This window comes from Protopterus annectens, chromosome 4.part0 (assembly GCF_019279795.1).
Source record: "Protopterus annectens isolate FY-2018-M chromosome 4.part0, PAN1.0, whole genome shotgun sequence".
NCBI classification, from domain to species: Eukaryota; Metazoa; Chordata; order Ceratodontiformes; family Protopteridae; genus Protopterus; species Protopterus annectens.
The window spans coordinates 983,632,122-983,652,864 of record NC_056733.1 but is presented as its reverse complement, the minus strand read 5'-3'; positions in this window follow the sequence as shown (position 1 = coordinate 983,652,864).

Below are 20,743 nucleotides of genomic sequence, written 5' to 3'. Positions count from 1 at the left end.
CTGATGAAAAACAACAAAAAAGGAAGAGCGGTAGTCAAAACAAGTACTCAAAAGAATATATTTATTAAGCGCTTTTTCATTTGCTAACCAACTGCAAACTTCTTCAGATAACATATTTCAAAATGTCCTTTTTAAAGGAAATAATACGGATCTTGTGATAAAAAACACCCAATAATAACATAGTATCAATTAAAACCACCCTAATAAGCCAGTAGGTAGCAACTCTATAAACACTCTGTGGCCCAAGCTTGGAATAAACTTCCCCTGGACATACGCTCTATCTCTCACACTCCACTATTTAAAAAAGAACTTAAGACACATTTACTCAACTCCAGAACCTGTCCCTGCTATGACCCTGCATAGCTCTCCCCTCCCCCCACACATATCACTCTCAGTCGATCCTACTCACACTCTTGACTCTCCCTCACTTGTACAGTAACAAAGAATTTGTCCTGAGGGGAAAAAAAAAATTTCCATTTATGTTCTCTTTCAATTATAATCTTCACGTGTAGTTGTTTATTTCTTACTATTGTTTGCTATTATTGTTTGTAGTACTTGCTTTCTTACTGTAATTATATATTGTACTTTCTGGAGCTTTTCTCCTCGGGTCTCCACTGAAAATGGGACAAAATCCCAGTTGGACTAACCCGGTTAACAAATGTCGATAAATAAATAAATAAAAACGTACTCCTGCAATCTCAGTTACAAACATCACTCAGTTCATTAGAATAGATACAAAATGTACCTCATATGAAATAAATTTGTTGATGTGAATGCTAACATCTTAAAAATACACAAACACTAAAATTCGAGCTACATCTATATGCACTCAAGCTCAAAACCCACTTAATTCTACCAACAAGAAAAGGAAAAAAGGGGGTAAAAAAGTCAGTATATATCGAGCTATTCATACAGCTGCTATTAATAAGCATAAAAACTATACTTCTAAAAGTTTATATAGCTTGACATCACCTTTGTAAACTCTTTAGTTTCAAAATACAACTGATGGAACAGGTATCGTTAATGCCTGGAAAATTATAGGCATTCAAGTAAATCTGCCAAAATAACTCTAATTCTTCCAAATGCAAGGACATAGGGCCACTCCTGATGTCAAATGGTACTTGATCTATGACTTTATATTTAAAATTATGTTCATCTGCCAACAAGATGTGTTTAGCTAAGGCATTTTCTGTTCTACTTTTGGCAATAGCATATTGATGTTCATATATGCGGTCCTGGAGTCTACATTCCGTTTTGCCAAGGTTGTAGATCAAGTATCATTTTACATCAGGGGTGGCAAGAAGTTTGCAGTTGGTTAGCAAATGAAGAGCTCTTAATAAATATGTTCTTTTGAGTACTTGTTTTGACTACCGCTCTTCCTTTTTTGTTGGGTTTCATTAATTTTTATAGGCTCACAGAAATACATCATTTGGCAAACCTTGTTGGAACCTAAAGTTTTTAAGTTTATATCTAGATCCAGGCAGAACATTGGCATAATTTATGCTTACTTAGGAAGAAGCAAATTATTTACAAAGACATGACAAGCTTCTACATTCAGATATTTAGTGACTTTCTAGGAATGTCTTAATTTGTTACTCAGTTTGCAAATTATCCAAGTAGTATGGTATGCAACCTGCTGCCTCCATCTTCCTAGGTATGTCCAAAACTTTTGACACTGTGTCCCATTAAAACCCTTACATGAACTCTCCCTTCTAAACCTCAACCAGACTGCACTCACATGGTTCCAAAGTTACCTATCAAGACACCAACAGGCTGTTAAATGGCAGCATGACCTCTCCTCTCTACTTCCCATCACAATAGAAGTGCCACAAGGGTCAGTCCTAGGTACTCTCCTCTTGACCATTATTGCCAACAATCCACGGAGCCACTCAATCTGACACCATTACCAACAATCCATGGAGCCACTCAATCTGACACCATTACCAACAATCCACGGAGCCACTCAATCTGACACCATTACCAACAATCCATGGAGCCACTCAATCTGACACCATTACCAACAATCCACGGAGCCACTCAATCTGACACCATTACCAACAATCCACGGAGCCACTCAATCTGACACTATTACCAACAATCCACGGAGCCACTCAATCTGACACCATTACCCAGAATGCAGATGACTCCACTCAGATCTGCTCTGCACCTTCCGTCCCACTACTCCAAGAAGTAACCCAGCAGTCCTTCACTGCCATAGAAACCTGGATGACTGAATATCAACTTATCCTTAGCCCAAATAAAACAAAGCTAATGATCTTCTCCAACCAGAAATTCCATCACCACCAAACCTCCTTTCACATCCCCTATTCCAACAACACCATAACAGAACCTGTTACACACACAAAACTGTTTGGGGTAACTATTGATACTGGCTTAAAATTCGATAAACACCTAGCAGCAGTAATCAAAACACCCCACACAAAACTAGTCTCCCTATACAGAGTCAAGCCTTACATCATAAACTCAACCAGGCAATCTATGGCCAGGACCCACCTACTATCCACCCTCCTATACACTTTACCTATATTTACTAAGCTAAAAAAAAACAGACTTAACCAAGTTTTAAATGTGCTGTATCAAAATTGACAGATTTGCAACTAACTCTCTATATCAAACCCACCACTGCAATGCTCTCCATCAACTAAACTGGCCTGAGCTGCCCAACCTTTTATACATCATCCAACTAACTGCTGACCATTCCATAATATACCAGCTTGAAAATGTCCATCTCTCTCAAAATTTACTACAACTCCAAACCAGTAACAGAAGTCTGAGATCTGCCAATAAATTTCTACTAAATGTTATAAACTCAAACAACTGCATCAATGCAATCAACTGGATGAATAAGTGAATTTAAATAAATATTTATCTGCACTTTTTTCAAATAATACAGCATTTAAATTGATTTATTTGTGTTGCATTGAATACTATCTTGCTGGAAGTTGTCGCTCTGTTTTTTCAGTTAATGCTTGTTAGAATTTAGTGCTTGTTAGAATTCCTGCATAGCCAGTGATAAGTGGGGGTAGTTCACTTCATTGATATTCAGTTTCTGCCTTATATAAGTGGTACATTTTGGATTATTTTTTGCTTAAACTCTGAGCTTTGGCCAGCTAAGACCTACATGCAATCAACTGGATGTATAAGTGAATTTAAATAAATCTTTATCTGCACTCTTATCAAATAATACAGAATTTAAATTGATTTATTTGTGTTGCATGGAATACTATCTAGCTGGAAGTTGTGGCTCTGTTTTTTCAGTTAATGCTTGTTAGAATTTAATGCTTGTTAGAATTCCTGCATAGCCAGTGATAAGTGGGGGTAGTTCACTTCATTGATATTCAGTTTCTGCCTTATATAAGTGGTACATTTTGGATTATTTTCTGCTTAAACTCTGAGCTTTGGCCAGCTAAGACCTACATGCAATCAACTGGATGTATAAGTGAATTTAAGTAAATCTTTATCTGCACTTTTTTTCAAATAATACCGCATTTAAATTGATTTATTTGTGTTGGCATTGAATACTATGTAGCTGGAAGTTGTGGCTCTGTTTTTTCAGTCAGTTCCCCACCCACCTTCCCTGCTTTTGTTTTGGTGTTAATCTTGGTGGCTTTGAAACTGCCCGCCCCTCTTGTAAATTTGGATACTCCTCCTGGGCCCATCTCATTTGCTCACTCAAGAAAATGCAGTTTATTCATCTGCTTTTACTGTATTTGTGTTTTTTCCTACTTTACTTTATTTTGCTTTTGCGTCATCTTAAAAGTACTCAATTGTATTTATTACTGCTTGGTATAACTATCACTCTAAGCCTTTTGGTTTAAGCATTTGGGATTCAGACCAGTTGTTTTAGATTAAGAAGGTTTGTGGTCTGCACTGCTGTGGCAGGACAGGTAGCTTACATCCTTCTAAGTTGGGAACTGCTGATTGAAGGCTCAGTGTCTGTTATTCTAAAAGTATATTAGTTCTGGTTTAAGAACTTGAGCTTCAGGCCAGTTATTTTACATTAAGAAGGTTTGTGGTCTGCACTCCTGTGGGAGGAGAGGCTGGACTCTACCCGTCTGAGCTGGGAATTTTGGGTTAAAGGCTTATATTGCTTGCATATTTGAACTGTTTCTTATTGAAATTGGTGCACCTTGTTTATGTAGCATAGACTAGATCCAGGCCTGCTGAATCTAGCTTTGTTTGTATAACTTGAGCACTAATCCAGGCCTTCTTAAAAGTATTCAATTGTATTTATTACTGCTTGGTAGTAACCTGATTAAAGTGTAGCTATCATTCTAAGCCTTTTGGTTTAAGCACTTGGGCTTCAGACCAGTTGTTTTACATTAAGAAGGTTTGTGGTCTGCACTGTTGTGGCAGGACAGGTAGCTTACATCCTTCTAAGTTGGGAACAGCTGATTGAAGGTTCAGTGTCTGTTATTCTAAAAGTGCCTTAGTTCTGGTTTAAGCACTTGGGCTTCAGGCCAGTTATTTTACATTAAGAAGGTTTGTGGTCTGCACTCTTGTGGGAGGAGAGGCTGGACTCTGCCCTTCTGAGCTGGGAATTTCGGGTTAAAGGCTTATAGTGCCCACATATTTTAACTGTTTCTTACTGAAATTGGTGTGCCTTGTTTGCTGTAGCATAGACTAGATCCAGGCCTGCTGAATCTAGCTTTGTTTGTATAACTTGAGCACTAATCCAGGCCTTCTTATTTGGAGAAGGTCCCCCTGCACCCCAGTGGCAAAAGTGTGCCGTTAGAACTTGTCTGACTGAAGACTACAGGAACAGGGCTCAGTTTTGAGATTTTTTTACTGGTTAATAGGGTAATTTGTTTAAAAGCCTTCTCTGATTGCTTGTAGTCATCTAAAGCTGTTTTAAGTGTATTTTTTTACTGTTGTAGTCATTTAAAGCTGTTTTAAGTGTATTTTTTACTGTTTTTGCATTATCTTTTAAAAACAAAAATCCTTGTTTCCCACTTTTCTAAGCTAGTATAGTCCAGTTTTCAGGATAGTGCTGAATTCAGGGCTGTGTTACAATTTTCTGAGTTGCCCATACCTTACTTGGATAGAAGGAGGTTTCTCTGTTCACCTGTGAGAGAGGGAGCTTTGAGCAGCTATCTGTCCCTGGAAGAGTGGTTCCAGCCCAGAAGTTAATAGTTTATAGGCCATTTTGGGCTAATTTCTATCTCTTTCATTTCCCTGCTGTAAAAAACACGTTTGCATGGTTTTGCACATCCGGGCAGCGTCGTTTTGCTAGGGCTAAATTTATCCCGGCTCCACCAAGTCTCCTCTTCAGTTTTTCCCTTGAAAGTAGTCTAACTCTCAACCTAAGCACTTAAAAAGCATCCTATAGTCCAGCACTTGCTCAGACCTAATAGCAAGCACTAATATACCCTGACACTTGATTGCCCAGCAGGGCAAGGCTCATTATTCACCCCTCACCAACCAAGCGACTAAGCAGCTCACCCTACTATTTAGGCATGACCAAAGGGCAATTTCAGGTATACTCTCCAGTCCAGCTGGTGAAGCTGGGTATCCTGAGGCAATGTTACAACTGCCTCATGTACACAGACAACCCTCTCCTCCTACCACAAAACATTAACATATGCAAGAAATGCAATTATATAGCTAAATTGGAGGCTAAGCTCTCTCCACCCAAGACTGGAACAGGCAGTCATGAGGAGAAGGTTAACCCTTGCACCACACCTCCAGCCTCACAAAGACATACTAAACCAGCACTGGCAAAAATACACATAAATACACAAAATCATACTCGGAGGCTCTAAAAAAAACCTGCAAGCATCAGAGACCTCCAAAGCAAACACCCAAAAAACCTGCACCTCCTGTCACAAACCAGACAACACACAAAACACAAAATCAGTGTGCTGCAAAATCACAGTCCTTAAGGTGAAATAACATACCTAACACACTAGTAATAGGTGACTCTACAGTCAGGCACACAAACGTCCCACTCACTAGGCTGGACAAGGAGAAGGTTATTGTTAGCTGCCTGTCAGGAACCAAAATCCACCACATAACACAAGCACTCAGGTCACTCTAGAATGAGTACAAATATGACTCTGTCATTGTTCATGTTGGTGTGAATGACCTGAGACATACCTCCCTGGACTACATTAACAGAGACATGGAAGAGCTCTCTGATCATGTATCCCAGGCGGGTATGACCCTGACCCTGAGTAGCATCCTGCCCTCACCAAGAATGATACCGCAGTATAAAGAAAAAATGATCAATTTCAAAAATTGGCTAAGCTTCTGGTGTCATTCAAAGGGGATCCAGTGTCTGTCAGCCTGGGATGACATGCTCGACAAGCTTCATTGCTTCTCAAGAGATGGCTTGCACCTGTCACCCCTAGGCTTTCGAATACTGTCCAAGGCTCTTGCTGCCCCTTCAGTGCCTTTTTTCGGCAAGGCTCAAAAGTCAAACCCACCTCTGTAAACAGCACAAATAAAAAAATGAGGGTTATGCTACTCAGCGCCAGGAGTTTAAATCTCAAAATGCATGTGTTCGAAGCACTCCTCAGTATGGAGAATGTTGACATCTGTGCAGTAACTGAAACCTGCTTCAAGGCTCCACAGAGCACCCCAGCACTACCGGGCTACAACTCATACCACACATTTCGGCCACAGAACATGGACCAAAACACAAAAGGAGAGGGTGTATCCATATTCGTCAAGGATACCTACACCTCCAGGTTAGTGGCGCAGCATGATACCTCCGAGATCATTCATGTGCAACTATTATCAGGAGTAAGCACTTTTAAGCAACAGTAAGCGGATTTAAGCCTGTTTGCACAGGGGTAAGCAATGCCTACACAGGTTAAGTGATACAGAAGCTAACTGAGTATAAGAAACTGTAAGCGGAAGTTAGCAGTGCTTACCTCTGTGTAAACCCACGCAAACCCGCTTACAACTGCTTTAAAGTGCCTTAATCACTCTGTATCCAACAGCCCATGTTCTGCCCAGCAACAAAATACGAACACAGTACCCTGCACACAATAGACAAAATGATTTACCACTAAGCTATGCCAGATATACACAACTCTAATGTTTTCACAAACATATCATCCAGCCCAGACATTAAACAGTACAGAGAATGTATTCTACCATTTAGATGTATGTGTGTGTGTAAATATATTAATATCTAAACAGATACAACATATCTATATATGTAGATATATATATATATATATATATATATATATATATATATATATATATAATATATATATATCTACATATATATGAATATATCTGAACATACATACGTACAAATGGCTACATGAACACATATATTGTCTACACCTATATGTCAACATATACACAGCAAGCTACATATATGTAAACAGATATATATCTATGTACTTATATATGGACATAGCTGTATATATGTAAGCAGATATATATATATATATATATATATATATATATATATATACATCTATATATATATATATATATATATATATATATATATATATATATATCCATATAGGTATATATGGACATACATGTGTAGATATCAATGGGAGATTAACTAAAACATATATGTCCACATGCACCGTTAATGGGGTTGACAGGCTCCAAACAATATACGTCTTGTATGAATAGGTATACACACCCCCACACAGCCAAACATGTCTGCCCTGCAATACACTACCAAGTGTTGCAGATCCCATAACCAGGACCTGACATGACATGGACGCAAGATGTTAACTGTACTACATCCCACCTGTATGATGTCATGCTGCTATTGGTAACATATCATGCAGTACAGTCTGGCTCCAATAGGAAATGTAAATAGTGGAAACTATCAACATCCCCAGGATAGATATAGACAGACACATATATGCAGATACAGATATGCATACATTATATATATATATATATATATATATATATATATATATATATATATATATATATATATATATATATCTAAAGATATATATGTGACTACAAATACACATGCATAGATATGTACAGTAAGATACTTATGTAGTAGGTGCACACAATATGGAACAGCCACTATGCCTACAGTTAACACCTTAATGACTGGACACTGGATGAGCCACCCATACAAATGACAGTCATTGCCTGCAACATATACCCACAAAGAGGTCATAGGATAAAACACCACACGCAGGTCTACAGAAATGGAAAACCATTATTTGTGTAGTATTACAGATGTATATGCCATGTCATATAGCTGTTCAGACACTGACATCCATATAAACATAGTAATGCAACTGTGAAACAGTTATACTAATACAGTAGTCTGGAAAGGTTCACAACTGTTGTTGTCCAGGCCAAGCCCTTCAAACAGTACAATAGTAAAGACAGACTGGGCCACAGGATACCAAACAATCAACAGTATGTAATGCAGGTGTAGAGTTCAGCAGCCTCTGTCTACACTCTGTACAAAATCACTAGGTGGTAAAGACTTCAGTTGACCAAATGGGATGTAATTGTCACATAACAAGGCATAACTGACACCATTACAGGCACACTAACAAACAGAACAGTCTGTATGGCAGGAAGCAGTACGCCTGCAGTAACCCATTTTATGTAAGTAATGTCAGTGTAGGTGAATTGTATGGTACTGTACATCCAAATAGCTTAAGGCAGCTCACCCCTGATACCCCCACATATTGTAACAGCCTAGGTTATTTATGGTGCATCCCCCCCTAGACTCAATAATACAAGCCCATATACCACTGTTACACACACTGGCCTCTGGAGTGCATATGGACACACATGTATGGTGTAGGTGAAGCCCACACATATATGGCACCAGCCCTACTGTATGTGTGGGGGATACAACAGCAGTGGACTTCTGGCAGGAATGGCAGCATGATATATGTATATGCGCATATGTATCACTATCTGTATATGTGTAGACATATATTGCTCTGTATATGTATATATCTGGGTGTGTATATGTATATCTATGTACATATACATACCCATCTATATATGTCGATATGTATATGCGTATATATCTATATAGAGATCTGGATAATTATATATACATATATTTCCACCATATGCCCTGAACATGGAGTGTAGAAAAACAACAACAGTGAGTTCACCTAGGCTGGCGTCCTTAGAAAATGCAAGTACGATAAGAATAAAATCCAAGTACAAAAAATGTACTAAAATCTCTATATCCGTTTAATGTGAGTAAAGCAAAAACAACAAAGTGAGATAAAAGTCCCTGTATACACACATGATAAGCACTTTCGATAAAATCTTCCTCAGATCGTGATAAAAATGCTGGACTGATGTTCATTTTAAATAGTGTATCAATGATTAACCATCCAATTCATGAACAGAAGAAAAATACTTTTAAACCAATCAGTCATAGAGCTGTTTCACTTAATTTGCATATGCGAGATCAAAGGCTTCTGTTCTTTGCCATTTAGAATACAAGTTCAAAATATGTAAATTAGGCATATGATGTGTCCAATCAAGATTTCAAAAATATAACAGCAGCTAATATCGGAATTCTGAACAAACAGACAGCTGTGATACTGTTGCGTCTGTTATATGATTCTAAAAAATGCCATTAAAATTCTTCCCATGATGTTAGCTTCTCAGAAAGGCTATATTCATTAATGAAAACAAGCACAGTTGTTCGACAAATCTTAAGGATTGATCATCCAATCCACAGATGAAAAAGGCACTTTAGACCAATCAGCCATATAGTTGCATCACCTAATTTGCATATACGAAAACATTATGTTCTACTCCTTGCCATCATAGTTTCAAAAGTACCGTTTCAACATAAAATGTAAGTTTTTGAGCATAGAATATGACCAAACAAACATCCCGGGAGCCTAGTAGCATTCGATATTGATGAAATTATTCCCATCATGTAATAATCTTAGTTTTGCTGATTCACATAAGTGTCGGCATGAACTTCCGTTCTTTGCCTTCCTAATGGGAGAATGCAGATTCCATGGAAGATATAACCAGAGTGTAATATATGTCTAAACTGAAGTCCCAAAACGTAATAATGGCCAAAACCAGATTTCTTAGCATGCACTCTGTAGAGATGTTATTGAACCACTTGTATCAACCTGATATGGATTTTTTAAATTATTCCCATAACAAGAATCTCAATAGAAGTGTATGAACTAGTCAAACCAGATATGGTTGTTTCAAGTATACATAATCATAAAGTTCTCCGTGTCATTCAGGGAGGAGTGGCTTGTCAAGTATAGTATGTGTCCAATCTATGTAACGACAACCAGAATCAGATTTCTTAGCAGGCATTCTATAATGATATTATTAAATCATTTATATAAATCTTGCAATAACTCTTGAAATTATCTCCATAATAAGAATCTCAATAAGAGTATAGGAATTAGTCAGACCAAATTTAGTTTTTCCAAGTGTCCAAAATCGCAGTGTTCTCCGTATCTATAAGGGAAAGTTGGCTTATCACACACAGGCAACCAATCTGTCACTAAAAATATATGAGTTCCATCACAGCAATTCTATACCAAATACTAGATTGACTGAAAAGTTCATGTACATCCAAACACTTGAATCTAGAGTCTTGTTGATACGCATATCCTGAAGTATATGAATCAGCAATGAAAACCATGTAACACCATTAACCAATCCGTACTATCCATGTGCAAAAAGACCTATTCATTATTAATTCCTATGTCTTACGGTCAATCAAGAACTTTATGGAAAATATAAATGAAATGGGGTACATCAATAGTTGTTCTCAATATGAGCTTTTAGTTTAAGTATGTTCTTTCTTTATAGTCAGCCTTTTAAGTTTTAATACTGGTTTTAAGGGAATAATACTATTCAAGCCTGGCTGCTGATCAGCTCTCAGATTAATTATCCATTTTGTTTCTCTTAGTTCAGTCATATTCTCAATATCACCCTTCCTTGGTCCAATAAAAATATTCTCAATCACTTTGAATAGAAATGAATGTCCTCTGTTTACATCTACATGAAGAGCCAGGGCATTGTGCATATCTTTGTTAATAATGTCTGTTTGATGTCTTTGTACTCTTTTTTTGAGCATCTGATTAGTCTTTCCTACATTGAAAGATGAGCAAGATTTACAAGTTGCCAAATAAATGACATTGTAAGTTATACAAGTTGCTTTGACATCAAAGACATACTTTTTATTGGTAACTGGATGTTCAAACTGGTTGCTGCTGTTTATGAGTGCACAAATATTACAATTACCGCACATGAATGTACCTTTTCACCCTTTTATTAAATTTCCATTATGATGGTTGGTACACAGTAGTCTTTTTATATTCTTTTTATTTTTATAACAAAACTGTGGCCTTTCTCCGACTATATCCTTTAACTGTGGATCCTGTGTTAAAACGGGCCAAAATTGGTTTATCACTTTCTGAACTTGGATGTTATCGGTGCAATAAGTTAGGAGAAATCTAATAGTGGAGTTTTCTTGTTTATGCCTGTCATTCTGTTCTCTATTTAAAGGCTGCAAATCCTCATCTTTGTAACCTCTCTCTCTAAGATTTTTCTGTAGAATCTGTATTTCTCTATTCCGTGTTGACTCCCGGTTACAACATTTGTAGATTCTGTTGGTCTCATTGGTCATAATATTTTTCGTAATGTGTCTGGGATGCATACTGCTCTTTAGTAAGTAGTGATTTCTCCATGTACTTTTCCTGTATAATTTAAAGTCCAGACTTCCTGTCTCATTGAAACTGATGTTTACATCCTAGAAACTGACAGTATGTCTAGAACAATCCGATGTAAAAGTCAAATATGAGGTGGTAGCATCAAGGTATCTATGGAACTGTTTAAATTGTTCCAAATCACCCTTCCATAGAATGAATAAATCATCAACAAAATGCCCATAGTACAGAACATTACTGTACCAAGGATTATTGGTATGTAGAACATGTTGTAATTCCCATTCTACTAATACTAAATTGGAGTCATTATTTGCACAGGGGGGTACCCATGGTTACTCTCCATTTCTGCAAATAGCTTTTCTCTCCATGTATGAAGTAGTTATTCTCCAAAATCAATTCAAGCAAGTCACAAATAACCCGAGTTTCTGTTGTGGTTTTCTTAATTGAGAGTGTCCTTCTAATGGATTCTATTCCATTGTCATTTGGAATGGTGGTAAAAAGGTTGTTAACATCTAAAGTTGTTAACAAAAGGTCACCTTCATTTGTTCTGTTTTCCATAACTGTATTTCATTTGTTAAGAAAATCCTCTGTGTCTCTTAATACTGTTTCATATGAACTTAAGAGTTCCCTCAATTCTTTTTCCACATACAAAGACATGTTCTCTGTAGCCCATCCTTGGCCTAAAACTATAGGACGTAATGGTGGATTTAAGATATCTTTATGTATTTTTGGAAGTCCATTTATACATGGGATGGTCAGTTTGGAAACATCAAGGAAATTATACAATTCCATGTCAATCTGTCTTTGTAAGACCATATCATTTATACAGGAACTAATTTTGTTCGCAGCTTGAATTATTGTAGAAAATGTAACCTTCATATATGTTTTAGGATCTCTTAACATGTTCTTCATCTTATTTAGATACCATGCCATGTCCATAATGACTATGGCTCCACCTTTGTCAGCTGGTCTCAAAGTTTTGCTGTAAATTATATATTGCTTCCTTCTCTGCAGGAGTGATATTTCTGTAATGTTTAATGTGAGGGGTCCATTCTTAGCTTTGCAACTTCATTTATGCAAAGCCTAGTAAATAGTTCTACTGCCGGGTGACTAACTGGCACAAAAGTGCTTGTTTTTTTAAATTTGGTGTTCTATTCCTGTTTGTTTCCAAAAATATTTTTTAAAGTTATATTTCGTCCAAAGCATTTTAAATCAATGACAATTTCATCCAGAGCTGATCTGATTGAGGAAATGAAAGTCAAACCTTGTTCTAAAATAGACAGCTCAGCAGGTGTAAGAGCATGTTTGGAAATGGTAACTACCAAGGATCTTTCTCCATATAAGGTTTCATCCTTTTTTGATCTTGACTCTGCGATCTGTGACTCTTGAATTGATTCTGTTTCAGAAAAATTGGTAAGGATGCAGTTAGAGGGAGATGTGTGCCATTTCTCTTGGGTATAGCCCCTGTGACAGTGGTCCCTGACATATTTCCTGGGTTGACATCCAGAACATTAATTTGTTGATCTTGCAATGCATGATTGGTCATTTGATCTTCATCAACTGTGGATGGTATTGTTGTAGGATTCATGAAAGTTACTGTGGAATTCATTCTTTTATTAGATGAAGTTTGAAATCTTTGCTCTTCTGTGTGTTCCTCTCTGGGCCATTCAAAGATCCTACCCTGTCTGAAATCCATAACATCTGTATTCAGTTTTTTGATCTTTTGTTCTTTCACCTTAGATTCATAAACATTTAAGTTGAACTGCAATATTTCTAATTTATTGATCTGGTAAGTAGTTAAATTAACTTTTTCTAATTCAGACTGTTTTTCTTTCATCAACTGTGCAATCTTTTCTTCTTCAGGTTTAAAGTACTCAAGAAGAAGCTTTATATAATGAAAACTAGTCTCTAAATTAATGGCTTGCCAACTTGCAAATAAGGCAGGATGTTGATTCCCATAACTGGGCATACATTTAACACGCATGCCCCTGGGTGCTACTCGATGGTGGAGGCATGCTTCCAAATGGTATCTTTGCCAAGTTAATTTTTTTAATTTGAAGGCTACCACTTCAACATCTTTAAATATTGTATCAAAAGTGGCATTGTCCACATCTTCAGGAGTACTGTTCATCACATCTGCCTCATCTGTATCAAACTGAAGGTTCAATAATGGATTCAAGCTAACTTCTGTGTTGTCCATGTTGGTTCCATGAATAAATTCCAAACTGGCATGATTACTCTTGTTCCTGGTAGTAGTAATATTGTTAGCTATGTGCAGAGGGAGAATTAATAACAGCAAAATTCAGTAATAACAAAATTCTCCCAATGCTGCAGTGAACTGTCTAAAAAATGAATGCAGAAAAACAACGACAGTATCAGTGATTAACCATCCTTAAGATTTGTCGAACAACTATGCTTGTTTTCATTAATGAATACAGCCTTTCTGAGAAGCTAACATCATGGGAAGAATTTTAATGACATTTTTTTAGAATCATATAACAGACGCAACAGTACAACAGCAGTCTGTTTGTTTTGAATTCCGATATTGACTGCTGTTATATTTTTGAAATCTTGATTGGACACACCATATGCCTAATTTACATATTTTGAACTTGTATTCTAAATGGCAAAGAACAGAAGCCTTTGATCTCGCATATGCAAATTAAGTGAAACAGCTCTATGACTGATTGGTTTAAAAGTATTTTTCTTCTGTTCATGGATTGGATGGTTAATCATTGATACACTATTTAAAATGAACATCAGTCCCACATTTTTATCACGATCTGAGGAAGATTTTATCGAAAGCGCTTATCGTGTGTGTATACAGGGACTTTTATCTCGCTTTGTTGTTTTTGTTTTACTCACATTAAATGGATATAGAGATTTTAGTACATTTTTTGTACTTGGATTTTATTCTTATCGTATTTGCATTTTCTAAGGACGCCAGCCTAGGTGAACTCACTGTTGTTGTTTTTCTGCATTCATTTTTAGACAGTTCACAGGAGCATTGGGAGAATTTTGTTATTACTGAACATGGAGTGTAGGCCTTCCTCAGCCCCTATAGCCCTAATTACGTAGTGCAAGGGGATGTCAGGTATATATAGCAGGTATATTAGTAGACTATTGATACTGTAATAGTGATTGTCTTTACAGACATGGCGTGTGTGGAAGGTCACATCTGCTTTTCACATGTGCACCATTGGCTACTAACAGACATCCTATGGACATCATAGTACAGTACCGCTGCTAGCATGTAATTTTATTTTTTATTTTTAATAAAAATTTAACTGTTAATGTTAACAAATGTAAAATAAATAAAAGTAAAATAAAAATAAATATGTATATATCTAGGTGTGTATATGTATAGGTTCATAGGTTCATAGGTTCATACTAGGCTATCTGCCCTAGGGCATTTATAAGTCTAGCCAGAGTGTGTTTGGCTTTCGCCACCCATTTTAAATTAATTTTGCTATGCCCTTTTTCGAGGTTAGTATACTGTGCCTCTGTCTAACAGTGACACAGAAGTGATACCCGGGGTAAACCTACAATCTCCCATCCACTCATCAAGATTCCTCTTGAAGAGAGTCAATGAGGGACTCTGCCTAACCTGGACTGGGATTTTATTCCAGAGTGAAGGGAGCCTCTGGGTTATGAATCTGTCCCTCCAGCATGTCCTATTTATTTCAGTGCTGAGGTTCAAGTCTCTCGAGCGCATAGCTTGATGGGATTTGGATTTTCTGAGGTGCAGCATGTCCATTAATTCTGGGTTGGACAAGGCTTTATACATACGTCAGGCACAGATCGCCTCTGAGCAGGCGGTATGCCACTGAGTAGAGCTGGAGTTTCTTTAACCGGGCAGCATATGGCATCTGTTTGAGCCCTTTGATCCTCTTGGTGAGGTACTTTTGGGGTCTTTCCAGTTGCTGCAGGTGTCTGGTAAGTTACATCCCAAAAGGGGCATTGTACTCAATTATGGGCCTGATGAGGGATGAGTAAAGAGGCACAATGACCTCCCCTGATCTAGATGTGTATCCCTTCATGATTAGGTGGGCTATATAAAATGTATTTCTAACCACTTTGGCCACGTGGTAGTCAAATGAGAGATTGCTATCAACTTGGGTCCCCAGGTCCCTAATTACTTCTTCTGTACTTAATGGATTACCACCTATGTGGTAATTTGTGGGCACTTTGTTTTTGTCAAAGGGGATGACTATACACTTTTTGGTGTTTAGCTTGAGGCCATGGCTCTGGCACCGGTTGTCTGTTTCTATGAGGCCCTTTTGGAGGATGCTTGTGTTGGCTGGAGAGTTGATTATGGCACCCAGTTTGCAGTCATCTGTGAACTTGGTCAGCCACAGTCCTTCCGTGTTGGCCTGTATCTCCGAGAAATATATACCGAACAAGAGAGGTCCCAGGACTGAGCTTTGTGGGATGCCACTTGTAACTGGTTTGGAGTCTGACATGGCTCCAGCAATTCTAACCATGTGGGTTCTGTCCTTGAGCCAGTTTGCAACCCATCTAGTGACATAGGGGTTATATTTAAGCTGGTGAGCTTATCTATAATGCCCGAGTGGGGTATTGTATCGAAGGCTTTTGCGAGGTCCAGGTAGGCTGTGTGGACCACCTTCCCCTCTTCAATGGCCTTGGTGACTGTTTCAAAGAAATAGACCAGGTTTAAGAGGCAGGATCTGCCCTTAACAAAGCCGAACTGGGTAGGATCCAGTGTCTGTAGGTCTCCAATATCTTTATTTATGAGGTCCATGATGATCCTTTCCATAGCTTTGCAGACCAAGCTAGTCAGGCTTATGGGGCTATAGTTTCCAGGATCTGTTGAGGCACCACCTTTGTGGAGAGGGACCACTGTTGCTGTATGCCACTCTTTGGGTACATATCATGTAGTAAGGCTGAGATTGAACAGTAGTTTTATGTTTGGGTTTAGCTCTTCTTGGAGTTCATGTAGGACACAGCCTGGGACAACGTCTGGTCCCATTGATGCTGTGTTTTTTGCTTTGGAGGGGGCGGCTCTTACCTGTGCATCTGAGATGTCAGGGGGGCAGCACTCTGCTGGGATAGATATTTGCCCTTTTGGTGGGGAGGGAGAAGTTTGCGCTGAACCTGTCAGCTAGAATGTTGGCAATGTCTGTGGGTTTGGTGTATTTTTTGTCATTTTGGACTAATTCTGAGCATATCTGGGAATTCCCACCCAGGTTCCTAACATAACTAAAGAAAGCCTTGTGATTATCCTTAGTGTCCTGTGCAATTTTTCTCTCGAAGCTGGCCTTAGACAATTTTATGAGTGCCCGTAGTTTTTTGCAAATACTGATCAGAGCTGCCTTCCCTTTTTGGGATTTTGCTCTATCATGTAGTAGCTTCTTCCTTCTCTATGTACATATACATACCCATCTATATAAAGGGCCTCATATACGATATGTATATGTGTATATAGCTATATAGAGATCTGGATAATTATATATACATATATTTCCACTATATGCCCTGAACATGGAGTTTAGGCCTACCTCAGCCCCTATAGCCCCAATTACATAGTGCAAGGGGATATCAGGTATGTCTAGAAGGTATATCAGCAGACTATTGCTACTGTAATAGTGATTGTCTTCACAGACACGGCGTGTGTGGGAGGTCACATTTGCTTTTCACATGTGCGCCATTGGCTACTGACAGACATCCTAAAGACATCATAGTACAGTACTGCTGCTAGCACGTAATGCTACTGTGAACTACAGCAGAGATACTGGCCAATATATGTGGACATTCTGACACACTCTGGACAGTCCAGAGGTATACACAGAACCCTTTAGTGCAAAACATGTGGACCAAGCCTGACAAGGTGGATGTTAACAGCCATGTAGATGGGTATAACATGTAATGACTGGTATACATATGCCCCCATAGGTTATACATTCATACACCTCTGTCTGTCCTGACTCATGCTAACTGCTGGTACAGAGGTGCCATGCCCACATACTACCCACTAGATATTGACATACATCTGTATAGCATCCCGCTACTCTGTCTGGCATACATGACTGTTAAGGGAGGCCCAGCAGCAGTACATCAGGCAAGTATCTGGATATGACATCTCACTGGGTAAGTATACTAAGCTGCTAGGCATGTAACAAAGCACTGCGCAGGCTACAGGCAGACTGGCTCAACACTGGCCTACATTTCCTATGGGGTAATGCACATGTACCTGCATATATAGCAGGCTCTACAGGCATGTCACAGCACAGGGTAAGATACACCTGTGTGACAGTGCATAGCTACATCCAATGTGAACACAGCCACAGCCACATATGGTATGCTAGCATATTATTACAGTATATGGACTATCTGTTCAACACCATCCTTATATGTGCCACTCACAGGCAAGCCCTACATATACTGGACCGCTACACAGTGTGGTCCGATGCCTGTCTGTGGTATGAGACATTTGTGTGTATGGCCTACAAAAATGTAAGCCAATATGGTAACATACAGTGAAGCAGCATGTAACATCAGATAGGATGGGACCAAGAACAATGACATCTACCACAGTTTGTACATAGGCCAAAGTACATATTAACATTACACACACTGTCGACATTCACCATAAGTACACAGACCTCAGTACTTTACACAAAACCACAGAATGTCCAGGTTATGTCATCAAATATAACCCCTACTGTACATAATATGTGTATCGGTCTGATATCTCACTGGCTTGTTATCAGATATGATGTCACTAATTATGGTGCACAACACCATCGCACCTCTTAATGCTTGACATATATACAAAGGTTGACAGAGGTGTGGCTGGAAGCACATACACAGGGCCAATATTGACATGTTGCTGTGATAACCTCATACATTTACTGTTGTAACAGGGTTTGTTGCAACATATGTTCTGTGAGGAATATGAAGTCAGTAACTGTCATGGTTCCGCCATCTACAGATAGCAATCCTCACAATACCTTCTGCATTTCACAGATATGTGCCCTGTGGATAACACATGAAACCAAAGGCACCACACACTAACCAGTCTGCAGATGACCCTACAGATGGGATTCGTCATACGCAGAGCACTGACATGGCAGGTAGTGCAACATTTAGGACAGCCATATCCACACACACCCTGTTAAACCAACATTACTCCAAATGCAGTATAGCAGCACTTACAGTCTGTAGTCAGGTCAGGCACATCCCCCTCCTGTGTGTTGCCCTGTTTCCACAGTGTATGTTGTTAGAGGTAAATTCCCAATTGATCTGGGATGCTGTCTGCCAAACAACAGATCGAGTTCCTGCTCACAGAGAATGGAAAGGCCCAACACCAACATGATGTTACTAGATATTGGAGTGTGTTTCCATGCAATTGGCTATTGGAATGTTACCACAGTTGTTCCATATGCAATCAGCTAGAGCAGGGCTGCAATTCATGCAGAGGCCATCAGCTGATCATGAACATCAATTAAATTACACATGCTGCTGCCTAAGCAAAGCAGGTGTACAGCTCCACATCCACCAGAGAGGGAGTGAGAGAGGCAGACATAGCCAAAGACAAGTCAGGGAAGGGTGAGAGAGTAAAGCCTAAGCATGTTTGTGTCACACACGTACCAGCATAGGGTATCAAACCCCTGATGACTATGTAGTGCTATCACATTTCCATGCAGTTATTGGATGCACCACATAGGTTACATGGTGAGGAGCCCTCAGAACGTATATGTGATGGTGAGTGACATCCTCAACAGGGATATGGTAGCTATACAGTAAGTGTAGTACACGTGCCTGTCTGCATGTACAGGTGCCAGCGACAACACAGCCACACTCTCACGGGGAAGCACACACATTGACACACTTGGCAGGGCCAGGAATACAGCTCGTCATTAGTGAGAATGCCACAACACATTACTGTGCAGGTATCACATGCACCACAGGGGTCATACAGAGGTTATATGGGCAAAGGGTATAGAAAGGTGTCTGACATCAGACAGCATGTATCAGTATGTCAGTGGGGGTTGTAGTGATTGTGACTGTGATCATAAGCATCATACAACACACACACACACACACACAAACACATGGTGCCAGTACTGACATGCATGGGTGCATTGATTCACAGGTGTGTAGTGGTCAGCTGTGCCAGACAGCTATACAAGGCTAGGTGATGGGTATACCTTGGCATCAGGCCACATGACAATGGTCTGCATTGTGGCTCAGGGATGTAGTTTCTAGATTTGCCCACACAGGTGGGTATTGTCTTCACCATCCAGTCACCTGGGTGACTATTGCATGTGGCCAATGCTGTGCATTGCTTGCCATGTATGTGTTCCTCAGTCCATGACATGGACGGTGTCTGTAATGTGCACACCTCCCACATGCATGTGCAGTGATATGTGGAACTGTACCTGGGGTGTCTGGCACATGTTGTGTCCACAGATTATCATCAGATGTGCCAATCCTGGCCTCATGTGGTGGGAAGGGGTAATGGACAGCAAGCTTACCCTGCACCTACATTGATAGCATGCTAACAGCATTCCCTGGTGTCAGTGGCATCTGTCCATACATGGCATGTTTTCAGACATGGTATGTCCTTTGTGGGTCACATTTGATGGCACCACAGGTGTTGCAGGTGTCCAATGGGGAACATGGGGAAGGTGCACTGTCTGCATGTACATGCCTATTGTACAGATGGACAGAGTGCCATGCCCTCTGTAGCCACTGCAATCACTCCATAGTTACTATTGGTGGGCAATATGCAGTGTACCAGCAACATAGTGGCTGTTGCCTAGACAAGTGTGTGTGTGTGTGTGTGTGTGTGTGTGTGTGTGTGTGTGTGTGTGTGTGTGTGTGTGTGTGTGTGTGTGTGTGTGTGTGTGTGTGTGCGTGTGTGTGTGTGTGTGTGTGTGTGTGTGTGTGTGTGTGTGTGTGTGTGTGTGTGTGTGTGTGTGTGTGTGTGTGTGTATGAGACATGGGTTGAGAGTGTTCTCTGGGTAATACTAGGGTTGCTAACTTTGTTTGCCTGGCCTTGATGTCACATGTATGGGTATGGATTTGCACCACAGCTGCTCGGCTATTTCACATCTGTTATC